A 17,846-nucleotide genomic window follows, 5' to 3' on the forward strand; every position below is an offset into this window, starting at 1 on the left:
CAAATCAGAATTTCACTAACCAAATCTAATCCCCACTGAAAAGAGAAAATGCAGCATTATTTTCCTTAAAGATAAACAATGGAATATAGCCTAATGTGCTTCAGCTTATGATCCACTATAATAAGATTAGCATTCAACAGGATTATAATCAAATCTTGGTCATTTTGTTTGTTGAGGTGTATGTTCAAAAATCAGAGCAAAGCTGGACAGTGTTGCTCACCAAACTACTGGGGTTTTTTTCACAAGTTTTATTTCTTTTTTAAAAAAATCCAAAGTCTATGAATTGATTATTATTTGTTTGTTTGTTTCTCAGACTCTCAGCTTAACCTGAAAATTTCACGTGGGAAGAGATAACGGATGTTTGTTGTTTAAGTATAACACTAAAGTTCTGGAGGGCAGATTCATGCTTCAGGTAAAGGTTGCACTAAATGACTTTCTAAGTTCCTTCCAACTCTATGATCCTATTATTCTATTGCTTGGTCAAAATAGGATACAGGGCCTGAATGAAAATCACAGAAAAGGACTGCATGCTCCTTATTTATTAAACTTAATTGGATTAAACCTTGAAGAATGGAATAAAATCCCGAGCTGACAAATTTCCTCCACTGGTTCAGTGAAATGTATCAAATTTCAGTGTTCACAGTTCAAAATGGGCCCACCCCAACGCACTCTGCAACAATGAAACTGACTAATGAATTTATTAAAACAGTTTTTTACAACTGCATTTCCTAGGAAAAATAAATGTGAGTGTTTTTGCATTTCTTCTTGTCCTAATGATTTTTCATTATTTGCCATTATAATAATTTCCGCTTCACTATCAACAAAACAGCTATGATTACAGTTAAATGAAAAAGAATGAGATGATTTCTGTGCCTGCAGAATTTGTATATGAGAACCAAGCTTTTCATAACTTTCACAATGATGACATTTACACATGGACTTAATAATCTATAAATGTAGCAAATCTAAGCTAAAATACCAAAGACTTGATATCTTCTTCTGGATCATTTAATATAACTGGGAGTTTGTTTCTTTCTGCTATCAAGGTGGTTATTATCAAGCATAATTTGTGGTTTGAAATGTTTGGCATTCCTGTCTAGCAGTAGCCCAGACTGTTTAGAATAGCTCTTTACATAGGAGTTCAAACATCTGTTCATTTTAGGTCAGATTTCTGTGAGATCCTATGATTAGAGTCTATAAACATATGCAGCTGTCTCAGATTAAATGAGAATGGTCTCTCGCATACAGTGACAGCAAAGGATCATGTTTAAAATCAAAAATATAATAATAAGACTAAGAATTTTAAGCAGAATGCAACTCTTCAACAAAATGCCCACAAGTGATACATTATCAATGAAGCCTGCTGCTGTTCAAGCTGTTTAAGTACTATCCTACAGAAATACATATTAGTTAGAATTTAAGACCAACCTACTAACAGGCTATAAAGGCAGTGGTTAGGTTAGATACTTACTACCTTAACTAAAAAGTCCCTCTATTACAGGACTGCAACCTTTCTGAGGCCAAAACTGCCTATTAAATGAATAGTGTACATAAAACTGCAAAGCAATGGAATGTCAAATGTTGGAAAGGAAATAAAAAAATTAAAACAAGCTGTGATGATTTTGACCAAAACACTAAAAACCTTCTAATAGGAAAAGTTGTTTGGTCAGATTTATGTCTCTCCCCACCCCAAGTTTTGGTTTATTTTTTAAAAGTAATCTCTATAACACTTGATTAAAGTTTTGAAGTATAAAATCGAAGATTATTTTCCAGTACCCCGCAGATAAAGGTCTACCAAGATTGGGTATATTTTTTTACTCCTTCCACTGGTAGTAGGACTCGCTGTTATTTAAGAATTGACAACCCATGGAATAAGACAGCTGAGAATTAACATTAGAAACTGGAAAATTACTCAAGTAAGGGTTAATGAAGCATTCAAAAACCATCTCCTTAAATGTAAGTAATTCCAGTGCTGGATGCCAGAATTTGACCAGGAAAGCAAAGCAAAGCAAATCCACAAAGTGTGGCTTTTTTGTTGTTGTTGGGTTTTTTGTGTTGTTTTTTTTTTTTTACAAACACTGTTAAAAAGCAAAACTGTTCTGTGAAAGATTTCTTACTAAAATAAACTACTTACAAAAGTTAAATAACTCAGTTTTTTACCTGTGTGTGTAAAGCTTAGAGAAATAAGAAATTCCTTCCCAGGGGAAAAGTTTATAAAACATTAACATATTCTAAGGGTTTTATAAATTATGCTGCTTTATTAAATGCAAACCATTAGTAGATGGCATTTCTCTTAATGCTTTTAATATGTTTAAATGGTTCCCTAAAATGTGCATTTACACTGTATAAATAAAATGTATACTTGAGAGAAATACCTTAATATAAACATACTCAAATATAAACTTTTAGAGAAAATCAGGTTAAAACTTTCCAATCTAAATGGAATCACTGTGTGCATTATGAGCAAAGTAAATTCTATATTAGCAAATTCTGTTGGAATGTAATGAAGTAAAGCAGTAACAAAGTATAAACACAACATTCTTGCTTTTTAGAACTTTTTAAAAATTCATACAGATTTACTTGTGCAACCCAAAGGAAAAATCAAAAAGGAATGATTATGAAAGCAATCATTTATGTACTCTACAAGCTCTGAAAGAAATGCAATCATTGAGAAGTATCTCTGGATAATAAGATAATAGATTTAGAGTTAGGAGCAACCTTAGAGGATAAAGACCTGAAATAAAGAGGTAAAGAAATGGAGAGTCAGAAAAGGTACTTGATTTGCCCAAAGTCATAATGCATGGCTGGCTTTACATAGATCATCTCATCTGACAATGGCAGTGTCTATACAAGAATGGTTGAATCAGAAGTTAGTTCCAATTGCCTCAGTCCATCAATGCTGTTTTCAGTGACTGGACTTAGAAAAAAACTACCCTCTGTGAAGCTACTGAAAGCAGGTCCCTCAGATCAAAATGAAAACACCTTCAGTCCTATCCTGTGTTATTGTGCCTATAAAGATTTGGCCAGTTCTGTAGTAAACAGAAGATTTCATAAGCTAGATGCAGGAAATGGAAGTACCTATTAGATAATAAGAGAACCCAAGGGAATATAAAATTAGAGGTTAAATGGTCCAGTGCAGACCAGAGGAGTCCAGAGAAGGGAAGGACCACTGTAATTGGGAGTGATCCAAAAATGCCTCATGGAGAACGTCTAAGTATTAAGATGAACCCTGAAGGATGGGTAGAATTGGAGTCAGAGGAATGATGTAAAAGTATTCTACTCAAGGAGAATAACAACAGCGGTGATATTTTGTATAGTTATCCCTTCTGTATGGCAACTTTCCCCATCGTGGTTTAGATATACTGCAGGTGGCATGAGAAATCAAATGGGAATTTTTGTGGAGTTTTGCAGAAGCTGCAGATGATACACAAAGGCCAGCAGACAACACAGAGCCTAGGATAAAATACGTAACCTAAATTTTTACGATAAGGTACTACAAACACCTCACAAAAGAAAAAAATCAGATTTCTTCTCTGGTACAAAGGGAGGACCAAAAATTCCTACACAGATTTTCCAGATTGTGGGGGTGCTATGCCCCTAACCCCCACAATGTGGAAGGGATAACCATTTGTGGGTCAATGTAGAAAGTAACTAGTTTCTACCATAAATAGCTCTCTGTGAATGCATCTGTAAGCAACTTTCTCACCATTTCCCCAGAAAACAGAGAACTACAGAGACTGATGGCTTTTAATAAAGTCCTATTCTGTTTCAGATTCTGTCTTGGGTTTCACTCATTCTTGATTGTGTTGATAATTCCATCAAGCTTTACCTAGCATAAAGTCCTCATTTTACATGATCATAAGAAGACAGCTTTAAAACTAGAAGGGAACTTAGTAAATACTCTGGACTGAGCTCTTTGTCTTACAGCTTTCTTTCAAGGAGCTCACATGGTGATCTCATTTGCTCCCATCGCTCGGTTCAATTATCATCCCTATGCAAATAGACTGACACTTCTATTTCCAACTTAGTCTATCTCCTATGCTCCAGTCCTATAGCACCAGTTACCTATTTCTCACAGTATGTCTCACGGATATCTCAAACTCAATGTGTCCAAATGAGAACTCAAAGATAACAATCTTTTCCCTTAAATTCATTTCTCTTCCAAACTTCCCTGTTCTTGCCAAGGGTACCAAAATCCTTCCTGTCATTCAGATTCACTTAGTGCCATCTTTTACTCCCCACTCTCCTCTGTCCCACATAGCAATCAGTTGTCAAATTTTATCCTTTCTATTTCAACAACTTCTGCCATATCTCTTCTTTTTTCTCGATTCACATGGCTACCATCCTATTATAGGCATTTCTCTCTTTTTTAAAATCAGGAAGCTTAATCTTTGATGCTAACATTCATCTTTAAGCTAAATACATGATTAAAATATCCATATGTTTTTGACCCAGAGATCCCATTGCCAAGGCATATATGCCAAGGAAGTCAAAGGCAAAAAGAAAGATTACACACTGTCTGGCCCAGATCTGGCAACCCACTGCAGTGAAGAGTTGGAGTCTTATGACTACCACTTAGTAATGGTTTATAAAAAAAAAAATACAAGTGGAAGCAAGTAGGAAGGGTACATAATGGGCATTACCCTTGTCTTCCAATTCACCTAGTAAAAGCACTCTGGGTGGTATATTTCTGGTAGTTCAGAGAAGCCACTGCCCAAGGACCACGTTCTTTTATTATGCTCTGACCAGGACACTTGGCCTACACGTTTAGAGTGAGGGTTAGGGTTAGAGTTGGATTAAGTCTACTGGTGCCACTCCTCTGTCAGGATGCCAAAAGGTCTATCATGGCTCCCAATATGCACACACATACACACACATACATGGATGTGTGCACATGTGCTCACAACCAACCTCTTCAAATTTCTCTATATAAATTTAGATTTACATGTATACAAAAATGCAGAGTACCACTGGAGATAAAAGCACTGGAGATTGGCTAAACAAGTTGTATTATATGAATGTATAAAAATAAGAGATATGAAGTAACGTGCAAAGATTTACATGAACTGATGCACAAGGAAGTAAGCAGAACCAGGAAAACTACACACACACACATAAACACATATACACACACACACGATGACAATAAGGTAAACTGAAAGTTCAATAAAGGTAAAATGAGTGCTATATGACCAAGTTTGGACTTGGAGAGGAATTGAGAAAATTATCCTCTTCACTTTGTTGCAGAGGTAGAGGAATAAGGTGTGAAATATTGCATATACTTGTCTAAAATGGTTGATCTGTTTGCTGGTTTTTCTAAGCTGCTTTTTGTCCCTCTTTTTTTTTTTTTAATTTTTTTTTTTTTTAAGCAACACCAGGCTACGGAGTAGGGGAGCAAAGGAGCTATATGTTCCAAAACTAATGTCACATGAAAACCAAAGACATTGAAAAGGAAAAGGAAAAGGAAAAAAAAAACCTAAATTCAACCTTGATTTTGAAGTTGGCATATGCATCAAACTATGTGAGATCAATGAAAAAAATGTGCTTAGTTATTTTCCTCAGCTGCCTTTCTCCCTTTAATTATTACCATTTCCTCTCCCCATGTGTCCTAAACCTTTTAAAAGGATTAATAAATTAGCTAATGATGAATCTGTGTAATCCTTTTAGGGGTCTTGGTAGAACTTCACACTTATTTGATAACAGCAACATCTGCTGTTCTCCCCAAACCACATCCTTCCCCTTCGTCACACAGCCTCCCTTGCCACAATTTACCTTGGCTATAGCTTCCTCTGCATCAACTCCCACCAAAAACTGTCACCCACATGCACAGCTCTGTTTTGTCAGTAAAGGGGAATTTTCTCTATCTGAAGCAAGGCCATCTGGTCAAAGTTTATCAAAAATGGGCAAGAATGATATAATATTTCATAGAATCATAGAATTTTAGGACTAGCAAAGGCCTCAGAAATAATATAATCCAATATCTTAATTTTACAGATGAGGAAATTTAACACATGAGAATTTAGTGACTTGCTCAAGGTCACACAGTATAAGAAAACTGGAACCTTCTTTTCTCCTGACCAGTGAGTTTTCTGAAGTGATTAGACTTGCTGGATCCTCTGAAATTCTGTAGTGACTAAATGAGAGGCAATAAGCCTTGATCCTTAAATAATTTGGAAACATGGCAGTTTCTTCCTAACTTTTAAAAATTCACATTATAACTGTGAAACTTGGTGGTACATATTAGGTCCCAAGATAAATGTCTTATTCTAGTTCCTGCATTCTCCACAATTCTGATAAGATGTAGGGAGAAATGACTGAATCAATGAAGCTCAATCTACATTCAAAAGCCCTAACCCAATATGTACACATGCTAAATACACACACACACGTATGCACACCCAACAATTGAATAAGTATCAGAGACAATTTTTTCTTTCTCTTCCCTTTTGTTATCACAGTCACTACCATCAGTGCCCCAGTGAAAAACTGGCATGTGGAAATGAAACTGAAAGCATTGCATCACAACAAAAATATATCTGCAATGTGGCAAAGCATCTCAGTGTTAAGAAACAAAGGGAAAAAATCCACCCTACTTAGGGTTCAAATCTCAGGATCTATCTGGAAACCAAATAAAGAATGGCTATTATTTTATATCCCAAATATACTCTGACCCCACACAGACTTGCTATTCTCATTTTCACTATGATGGATTAATTTTATTAGCTACACAATAGATTCCTGGAGATCAAACCAATTATGATCGTGTGACATCAATTTCGTGAATTGATTAATAGCCTATGTTCTTTTTTCTTTTTTTTCTCTTTTTTTCTTTTTTTAAAATTAATTTATTTAACTTTTAACATTCATTTTCACAAAATTTTGGGTTCCAAATTTTCTCCCCTTTTGTCCCCTACCCCACCCCAAAACACCGAGCATTCTAATTGCCCCTATCAGCAATCTGCCCTCTCTTCTATCATCCCTCTCTGCCCTTGTCTCCATCTTCTCTTTTGTCCTGCAGGGCCAAATAACTTTCTATACCCCTTTACCTGTATTTCTTGTTTCCTAGTAGCAAGAACATTACTCGACAGTTGTTCCTAAAACTTTGAGATCCAACTTCTCTTCCTCCCTCCCTCCCCACCCATTCCCTTTGGAAGGCAAGCAATTCAATATAGGCCATATCTGTACAGTTTTGCAAATGACTTCCATAATAGTCATGTTGTATAAGACCAACTATATTTCCCTCGATCCTATCCTGCCCCCCATTGCTTCTATTCTCTCTTTTGATCCTGTCCCTCCCCATGAGTGTTGACGTCAAATTGCTCCCTCCTCCCCATGCCCTCCCTTCCATCATCCCCCCCCCCACCCTGCTTATCCCCTTATCCCCCACTTTCCTGTATTGTAAGATAGGTTTTCATAGCAAAATGAGTGTGAATTTATTCCTTCCTTTAGTGGAATGTGATGAGGGTAAGCTTCATGTTTTTCTCTCACCTCCCTTCTTTTTCCCTCCACTAAAAAGTCTTTTGCTTGCCTCTTTTATGAGAGATAATTTGCCCCATTCCATTTCTCCCTTTCTCCTCCCAACATATTTCTCTCTCACCTCTTAATTTCATTTTTTTAAGATATGATCCCATCCTATTCCACTCACTCTGTGCTCTCTGTCTCTCTTGTGTGTGTGTGTGTGTGTGTGTGTGTGTGTATGTAATCCCACCCACTACCCAGATACTGAAAAGTTTCAAGAGTTACAAATATTGTCTTTCCATGTAGGAATGTAAACAGTTCAACTTTAGTAAGTCCCTTATGACTTCTCTTTGCTGTTTACCTTTTCATGCCTCTCTTCATTGTGTTTGAGAGTCAAACATTCATGTGTTTGAGAGTCAAATTTTCTTTTCAGCTCTGGTCTTTTCATCAAGAATGCTTGAAAGTCCCCAATTTCGAAAGAATTTTTACAGCTAAGCTCGGGGATAAAGGCCTCATTTCTAGAATATATAGAGAACTGACTCAAATGTATAATCATACAAGTCATTCCCCAATTGATAAATGGTCAAAGGATATGAACAGGCAATTTTCAGAAGAAGAAATTAAAGATATCTATAATCATATGAAAAAATGCTCTAAATCACTATTGATTAGAGAGATGCAAATCAAAACAACTCTGAGGTACCACATCACACCTATATGATTGGCAAACATGACAAAACAAGAAAATGATAAATGCTGGAGAGGATGTGGGAGAGTTGGAACACTAATTCATTGTTGGAGCTGCGAGCACATCCAACCATTCTGGAGAGCAATTTGGAACTATGCCCAAAGGGCTACAAAAATGTGCATACCCTTTGACCCAGCAATATCGCTACTAGGACTGTATCCCCAAGAGATCATAAAAATGGGAAAGGGTCCCACATGTACAAAAATATTTATAGCAGCACTCTTTGTAGTTGCCAAAAACTGGAAGTCAAGGGGATGTCCATCAATTGGGGAATGGCTGAAAAAATTATGGTATATGAATGTAATGGAGTACTATTGTGCCATAAGAAATGATGAACAAGAAGACTTCAGAGAGGCCTGGAAGGACTTATATGACCTGATGCTGAGTGAAAGGAGCAGAACCAGGAGAACTTTGTGCACAGCAACGACCACAGTGTGTGAGAGTTTTTTCTGGTAGACTTGGAATTTCGTAATAACACAAGAACTTCTTAAAAAAATATATATATATCCCAATGGTGGTTCTCAAGGCAAAATGCCTTCCACACTCAGAGAAAGAAATATGGAAGTCATTCGCAAAATGTAGCAGATCATGTTTGTGTATGTGTATGTTTTTGTGTATCATGTTTTGATTTGTTATATGATTTCTTTCATTTATTTTAGTCTGACTACATAGCATGACGATAGTGAAAATATACTCAATAGGAAAGTATATGTAGAACCTATACAGAATTGTATGCAGTCGTGGGGAGGGAGGGGGGTAGTGGGGGGTAAGTGTGGGGGGGATAAAATCTCAATTGTATGGCAGTGATAGTTAAACATTAAAAAATAAAAAATAAAAAATAAAAAAAAAAAGAAAGTCCCCAATTTCATTGAAAGATCATTTTTTCCCCTGAAGTATTATACTCAGTTTTGCTGGGTAGGCGATTCTTGGTTTTAGTCCTAGTTTCTTTGACTTCTGGAATATGATATTCCACGCCCTTCGATCCCTTAATGTAGAAGCTGCTAGATCTTGTGTTATCCTGATTGTATTTCCACAATACTTGAATTGTTTCTTTCTAGCTGCTTGCAATATTTTCTCCTTGACCAGGGAACTCTGGAATTTGGCCACAATGTTCCTAGGAGTTTCTCTTTTTGGAACTTTCAGGCGGTGATTGGTGGATTCCTTGAATACTTATTTTGCCCTCTGGTTCTAGAATATCAGGGCAGTTTTCCTTGATAATTTCATGAAAGATGATGTCTAGGCTCTTTTTCTCATCATGGCTTTCAGGTAGTCCCATAATTTTTAAATTGTCTTTCCTGGATCTGTTTTCCAGGTCAGTTGTTTTTCCAATGAGATATTTCACATTATCTTCCATTTTTTCATTCTTTTGGTTTTGTTTTGTGATTTCTTGGTTTATCATAAAGTCATTAGCCTCCATCTGTTCCATTCTAATTCTGAAAGAACTATTTTCTTCAGTGAGCTTTTGAATCTCCTTTTCCATTTGGCTAATTCTGCTTTTGAAAGCATTCTTCTCCTCATTGGCTTTTTGAACCTCTTTTGCCAATTGAGTTAGCCTATTTTTCAAGGTATTATTTTCTTCAGCATTTTTTTGGGTCTCCTTTAGCAGGGTGCTGACCTGTTTTTCATAATCTACTTGCATCTCTCTCATTTCTCTTCCTAGTTTTTCCTCCACCTCTCTAACTTGATTTTCAAAATCTTTTTTGAGCTCTTCCATGGCCTGAGCCCATTGAGTGGATACAGAAGCCTTGACTTCTGTGTCTTTCCCTGATGGTAAGCATTGTTCTTCCTCATCAGAAAGGAAGGGAGGAGCTATCTGTTCACCAAAAAAGTAACCTTCTATAGTCTTATTTTTTTTCCCTTTTCTGGGCATTTTCCCAGCCAGTGACTTGACTTCTGAGTGTCCTCTCCACACCCACCTCGCCTCCAGATCCTCCTAGCCAGGTCTTGGGGTCTAAGATTCAAATGCTGCTTCCCAGCCTCAGGACTTTGGGTGGGGGCAGGGCTGCTATTCAGTGTGAGATTAAGTTCAGGTGCTCAGGTGGGGGCAGGGCCACCACATGGGGCTCTGTTCTCTCAGGGGGTTTATGCAGAGACCTTCAACAATAGATCCAAGCTCCTGCCTGCTTTGGGAGTCCTGGTCTGCTGCTGCCTCAGCTGCTGCCTCTCAGGGGGCCTGAGTTATGGAGACACCCTGCTTCCCTCTCAGTGAGCCAAAAAGACTCTCTCACTGACCTTTGGGGCCTGTGGGTGGAGGGACCCGCGTGGCCCACTGGAGATTCTGTCCCTGAAGCCTATTCGGATCTGCTCCTCTCGGTGCTGTGCGGCCAAGGCAGGGCTGGGCTCTGCTCTGGGTCTGGTGCACTATGGACCTTTCACGTTGGGTTTTCAGGTCTCTCTGGAACAGAAATCTCCTCTACTCCGTTGTTCTGTGGCTTCTGCTGCTCCAGAATTTGTTAGGAGTTCTTTTTTACAGGTAATTTATGGGCTGTGGGTTCAGAGCTAGCATATGTGCGCCTTTCTACTCCACCATCTTGGCTCCCCCCCCCATGTTCTTTTAAACTCCCCAAAAGGGCAAAGAAAAGAAAGAGGTCATAGGACTAGTTTGTCTCTAGACAAAAGCAAGCTGGTTGTTGTAACAAGGTGTGGCTTCTCAGGTAAAGTCTAGCATCCTGTGCTATGAAGAGGATGGTACAGGGAGGGAGCATGGTCAACAAAAGGGAGGTTGTACACAGCTCCATAGGAGGAGATGGGGTGGTTGAGAGGGAATCGGGCCTGTCCTCCTCCTGTTGGGTGGGGAAGAATATCTTCCTCAGACAAACTGTTCTCCCCAGCAACCCTTGCTGCTTATACCCTTGATCGTTCTCAATGAGATGTCAAATCATTAAGTTACGGAGCTACGAACACCATGTGACAATAGTTTAGGGTTAAATATTTTTTTTGGCAAGGCAATTGGGGTTAAGTGACTTGCCCAGGGTCCCACAGCTTAACACTTAACTATCAAGTGTTTGAAGCCGAATTTGAATCCCGGTCTTCTGACTCCAGCCCAGTGCTTGATCCACAGTACCACCGAAGTGCCCCGGTTAATTTTTAACAAAGTAATTTTCCCTAATATTGTTCCCCCATGGAAATTTAATTACATTGAGTTCAAATCTTGGTTCTGCCATTAATTTGCTAAGTGAACATGGTCAACCGCTAAGCTCCCTGATCTCTGCTTCATCATCTTTAAAATAATAGGAACAAAGCCCTCAGAATATCCATGAGCATGAAAGATAATGAATATGGCTACGTAGATACTGACATGATTTGTTTTCATCCACTCTGGCTTCACACATGTAGCTTGCTATCTTGAGCATGAAAGTCACTGTAGAAATAAATACCTTACCTAGCATCTAGCATCACGTAGTAGAGGGAAGGAAGTGCTAGCCTTGAAATCAAGAAGAAATAGGTTTAAATACTACACAAGAAAGTTTTTGTGTAACCCTGCACAAGTGACTTAACTTCCTTCTGGTTCAGTTTTTTCACCTGTACATTTCTGGTCCCAAAGGTAACGACGTTTTTTAAATGCTAATTCAGAATTGTTTTACAGAATGATTAGACCAAGTTACAGCTCTGTCAACACTGTATTAGTTGATCTGTCTTACCAAAGGCCTTCCAAAATTGACTTTCATTATCTTTCATCATTTTTGGGTGTGGATTGTTTTAACACACACCTCTCTTTTTATTAGTGATTTGTAATGATCCTTTATATGGTTATTAATAACTTACAATTCTTCCTTTGAGAATTGTTGGTTTATATCCTTTAATCACCTACCTACTGAGGAATCATTATAAGTCTTATATATTTACATTGATCTTTCCTATATTTTGGTTGATGAAAAGGCTTTCCCCTGATTGAATCTCACGTGTTTCATTGATAAAAAAGCTTTTTAATTCCTTGTAATCAAAATTGTCTGCTTTATTTTTATGATCTCCTTTTTCTTTCCTTGGATAAAAATTCAAGCCCCATGGCATCTGATACTATTGAAAATCCATTCTTCCTAATACTTTCTCTCCTCTGAGTTCTTATGACACTGTTCTCTCTAGAGTCTCCTCCTACATTAGTCTGACTGTTCCTGTTCATTATCATTTGCCACATGATCACCAGGTTTTCTCCCCCTAAATGTGAGTGCTCCCCTTGGGTTCTCTTTTCATCTTCCTCTATACACACTCTTAGTTGGAAACCCCATTAGCTCCTATGGTTTTAATTATCTTCTCATAAAACCCAGGTATATATATTTAACCTTAGTCTCTCTCCTGAGTTCCAGGCCAACATCTCTAATTACTTACTGGAAATTTCTTAAGAGATGTCCCATAGGCATCTTGAACCCAACATGCCCAAAAGATAATTATCTTCCCCACAAACTCTTTTGAAGTTATCTATTTCTGCTAAATAGTACCATCATCAATACAAGTCACTTAAGTGGGCGACTTTAGTGTCATTCTCAATGCCTTACTTTCTCACACACAATACAGCTCATCAGCTGCCAAACTTTGTCATTTTTATCCTAACATCTCTGACATCTTTCCCTTTTTCTCGATCCACGTGGCCAAGTCACGTGGTCAAGTCACCCTCACCTTTTGCCTAGACCATCAATATTTTCTCCATGCCTTAAGTTTGAAGGGCTATCAGTGGAACAGAGATAAGACTTACTCCACTTGAACCTAGAAATCAGAATTAGAATAAGTGGAAATGACAAAGAGGAAAGTATAAGATCAATATAAGTAGGAATTTCCCACAAATTTTAGTTATCAAAAAATAAATGGCAGGTGGTATCTCAGGTGGCAAACTGACTCTGAGGGGCTTTCAGCTAGAGATCTGATGACCACTTGTCAGAGATGTTGTTGGGAAAGTTTTCAGGTAAATGTTTCAGGTAAGAATTGAACTAGATGCCAATCTGGGTTCCCTTCTAAGTCTACGCGTCTAAGGAAGGAATAGAAGGGAAAGAAATATGCGTTTATACAAAACACTAAGTGCCATGCACCGTGCTAAGCATTTTCTGCAATTATCTCCTTCAAGTATTCAGTAATTCAAAATGTTACAGAAGTCAATAGCTTTGCTTGGAATAATATTGACATCATGTTTTGTTTCGTTTTGTTTTTAAATAGAAATTGATCTTGATAGGTTTTGAAACTTGAACCAGAACCTATGGGAAAAAGTAGAGAATACAAGACTGAGCTTTCCAAATTTCTACCATGGAAGAGAAAGCTCTTGGGAAGATAAAAACTTCTTTTTACCTAAGTAGTAGCATTATATGCAAAAGAATTTGGGACCCACTCCCTATGCAGAAATTTAGGTCATAGAATTCCATTAATCTTTTCTTGAAACTCTTTGAAACTCATTCTCCTCAAATGTAGTATGTTTCAGATAATATCAAATTTTCATTTCCCTTCTCACAATCTCAAATACGGAGTGGTTACTAGCCTCCAATTCCACTTCAGCAACCAGTTCGTCTTTCTTTGTTAGGATGAGATCGAGAATATCTCATCACACCTTTTACCTTATGAAGAATGAAATTAGCATTAAAATAAGCCAAGAATTTATCAGCTATTCTGCTTTTGGCAAAGAGAGAGATCCAGTAAATGTACCAATTTCCCTAAAAGTTTCAGATTTTATATAAAATTTCACAATCCTTAACAGAGCTTTCTAGATTCATTTTTGTGACATATTATTTGTAACCATACAAATGATCAGAAGCAGGTACTCATCATCAGGTTTGACAAGTGTCAGGAGAATTCTGTCCTATCTTGGATATATGCCCTGGAAAGAAAGCTGACCTCTCTATTGCTCCTATAGTAATAATCCCAAATAAAGTTCCAACTGTTTTATATTCACTAACAATTTATTGATAAAAGATAAATACTAGCCAACGAGGCTAAGAAATCAATGATGGTGACAGTGGACAGTTAAAGATGATTCTTCCAGTTCTGTTAGCATGACTTATAAAAGCAATATATATCATTTTAAAAGATGGTTCAGGCTACCTAGTGTGTTTGTCCTTCACTGCCAAAGAAGACCATGCCATGACTTGCACTTGACTTTGCTTTGAGTGAGGGAGGGCTGTGCAGGTCACCAGCCTCACTTCTCCAGAGCCATCTGAATCCAGTGACCAGACATTGATCGGGATGACTAGAGATGACCCAGGATGAGGCAACTGGGGTTAAGTGACTTGCCCAAGGTCACAGAGGTAGTGAGTGTCAAGTGTCTGAGGTGAGATTTGAACTCAGGTCCTCCTGACTCCTGCACTGGTGCTCTATCCACTATACCACCTAGCTGCCCCTAGCCCACCTAGTATACATTTAGGAAAGCCCAAAGAAGGTAGAAGGGTGCAAAATGAGAAGATCTTAATAAAATCTACCCATCTTTTACTGAAATGCCCATTATAAATCTTTGTTGTGTTGCATTTTTGTTCTACATGTTCCACTCTTTGTTCATATTAAATGTTTAACAATTTTTTTCATTCATTCATTCCTGACCTTTTTAATTCTGTCTTTGTTACCAAGTCTTTGTGAGGCTGATGGGGAGAGGGAACTTCACAATATGATCCTATCATACATAACTGACTATCTATATTTCTCCAGATTTGAAATGTTTATTGCACTCTTCTTAGATTAACAATCGGACATCGAGCTTTGTCTGGCTGAACAAGCAGACAGTTTGTATGGTTCTGTGGCTGACAGAAGTGAGCCCAGTAATTCATTCACTAACCTTAGCTTGTTCAACCAGACATAGCTCAATGTCCTAATGGGATATGAAATGAAACTCGGTATCAATTCTGGGAAATTAGGCAAGAATTGAGTTGAAATAATGTTCTGCCATCTCTATTCCTGTTACCTAGTAAATACATAACAGTAAACAGCATCTCATCTAAAATGCTGTGCCGCTAGGCAACACAATGGGTAGAGTGCTTGGCCTGGAACTGAGAAGATTTGAGTTCAAATTTGGCCTCCGATACTTCCGAGCTGTATGACTTTGGGCAAGTCACTTAACCACTGTTTGCCTCAGTTTCCTCAAACTCCCAGGGAGTTTTTGACGATCAAATGACACAGTATTTGCAACACACTTGGCACAGTGTCTGGCACATAAATGTCTATATAAATGCCACATGTTTTCATGATGATTATTCCTATTATTTGTCTCTCAGCTTTCAGTCCATTATGTAAACTGCCAAAGATTTACTTTAAATTTTGCTTTTAACATGTAATCTCTCCAGTTAAAAACTTGCAATAATTTTCCATTGTCAACCATATTAAGTGCACTCCTTACTAACGTCTTTTGTGAGCCAGTTCCTCCTTATCAATCTAAACTTACTTCTTCCCAATAAGAACCTTCTACTTTGACCAGACCCATTTAGTTCTTCATAATATTCTGAGCTATCACATTCTCATTCATGCCTCAAGCAAGATTTGGTCATGCTATTTCCCTTGCCTTAAACACCCTATCCATTTCTCTTATTAATTCAGTCCTTAAAAATCCCACTTCCTCCATAAAGACTTCCTTGAAAAGTCCAGTGACAATGAGTACCTCCCTTTCCTCAGTGTTCATAGAACCTACTTCACGCTATACATTTTGGCATTTATGTTTGCTCCTCCTAGAGAAGTGGTATTGGGGGACGGGGGAGGAAGGGAGTTAATGTGTTGAATTTAAAGGAAAATCTACATTCAAATCCTACAGCACACCCTAGCTGTGTGACTATGGGCTGGTCATTTAACCTCTAAGAGTCTCATCTCCCAATCTGTACAAGGGGGTTAATAATAGCTACAGTATGGCAGTTCTCTTTGTGGTGGCAAAAAATTGTAAATTGACATTATGCCTATCAATTGGGATGGACAAGGGGATGAATGGCTAAACAAATTGTGGTATATGAATGTAACAGAATACTATTGTGCTATAAGAAATGATGAGCAGGAGGATTTCAGAAAAACCTGGAAACACTTACATGAACTGATGCAAAGCAAAGTGAGCAAAAACCAGAACACTGTATGTTGTAACAGCGACGTTATATGAAGATCAACCATGAATAACAGCTCTTCTCAGCAATATAATGACCAAGGATTCATGATACAAAGTGCTACGTCCACATCCAGAGTCTGAATGCAGATCGAAACATGCTATTTTCACTTTCTTTATTTTTTGTTTTTTTCTTTTTAGTCTGTTTCTTCTTTCACATGACAAATACGGAAATACATTTTACATGACTGCACATATATAACCTATTTAAAATTCTTACCTTTTCAGAGAGGGGGAGGGAAGGGAGAGAGGAAGAAAATTTGGAACAAATTTTTTTAATGAATTTTTAAAATTGTCTTTACATGTAATTTAGAAAAAATAAAATATTATTAAAAATAATAGCTATAGTATCTATGTCATAGGATTTTAATTTTACCATGGTGTTTTTTTCTTAAACAAGAGTTTATATCAAGGGCTTTACAACTCCTAAAGCACTGTGTAAATGTTAGCTATCATAACATTCCTTTCATTTTCTGTGAGTTCAGATAGGAAGAGTGCTAAGAAAGCACTTCTTTATAGCAATTCTCTTTTGTTTAAATTTCTGTAGACTACTGTACAGGTGGATAAAGTGACTACTTTTTTTTATCTGAACAGATGTATCAGGATGTAAGCTCATATTCTGGAGGGCCCTTGAAAGCATCTTCATCTGTTGCTCTTGTAGCAGACAGGAGGATGACAGTGATTCATTATTTTATCCTACTTCCACATTGATTATTTTCCAGTAGATCTCTATAATTTGAAAGTTTTTCATTTAATGTCAGTTGGAGATCATAATTATTTGGTATAGTGATATTTATGTTGCTTGTATCTAGGCAATTGTGACCATTTTTTGAGGGGATGATCTATAATGATGTTCCAGAATTATTCCTTTGTTGAATTCTCAAGGATATTTTGAGGTCTGTATTGGTAGAACAGCAATTTATCATTTGTTAGTTTATGAAAGATAGTGAGATTCCAATGTATCATTTATCCACCAGGTGTACTTCCAGGTAATCTGGAGCTAATAATTTTGGCATTAAGATTGTGATAATCCTTTTATTGTTCCTTGTATCTAATTATTTAATTTGCATGAAATCAGTTCCAAAGCAGCTGCGCTCAGCTGAGCCAGGAGGGTGTCCTAACTAAGCATTCTTGCTGAATATGCTTCCCCAACTCAGGCTGAGTAAACCTCCTTTTGTTAACTGTTAGATGAACTCTGAGAATCTCGTTTCATTCTAATATAGAACCTAAATTACCAGAGGATTGGCTTGAGTCAGACCTTTCCTTTCTTTTCCCCATTTAATAAATTTAGGCTAAGAGCCCAATGATGCTTAATGTTCTAGCTCACCTAAGACTACAATCTTGAAAACAAATACTCAGGCTGCATACTAAAGTCCCAAAGACACTCTACTAAAAGGACCACCCTATCTATTTACAATCTCACATTAGGCCTTCTGATACCATGAAGGTAACTGGACCAAAAAATACCCCATGCGAGGGGAATAAATGAGATGGGGCCAGATATCAAGGCATTTGGAAATTCTATTACTGCTCCTTTCTGTGCCGTTCAGGTGGCATAACATAGTCTGTCAGTCAACCAGTAAACATTTACTG

General features: G+C 37.5%; 1 protein-coding gene across 14 annotated transcripts in view; it reads right to left on the reverse strand.

Moving 5' to 3' along the window:
• Nucleotides 1-17,846, reverse strand: part of AOPEP (aminopeptidase O (putative)) — a 553,954-nt gene that overhangs the window by 367,184 nt on the left and 168,924 nt on the right. The window lies entirely within an intron of this gene.

This window comes from Notamacropus eugenii, chromosome 3 (genome assembly GCF_028372415.1).
Source record: "Notamacropus eugenii isolate mMacEug1 chromosome 3, mMacEug1.pri_v2, whole genome shotgun sequence".
Lineage (NCBI taxonomy): Eukaryota > Metazoa > Chordata > Mammalia > Diprotodontia > Macropodidae > Notamacropus > Notamacropus eugenii.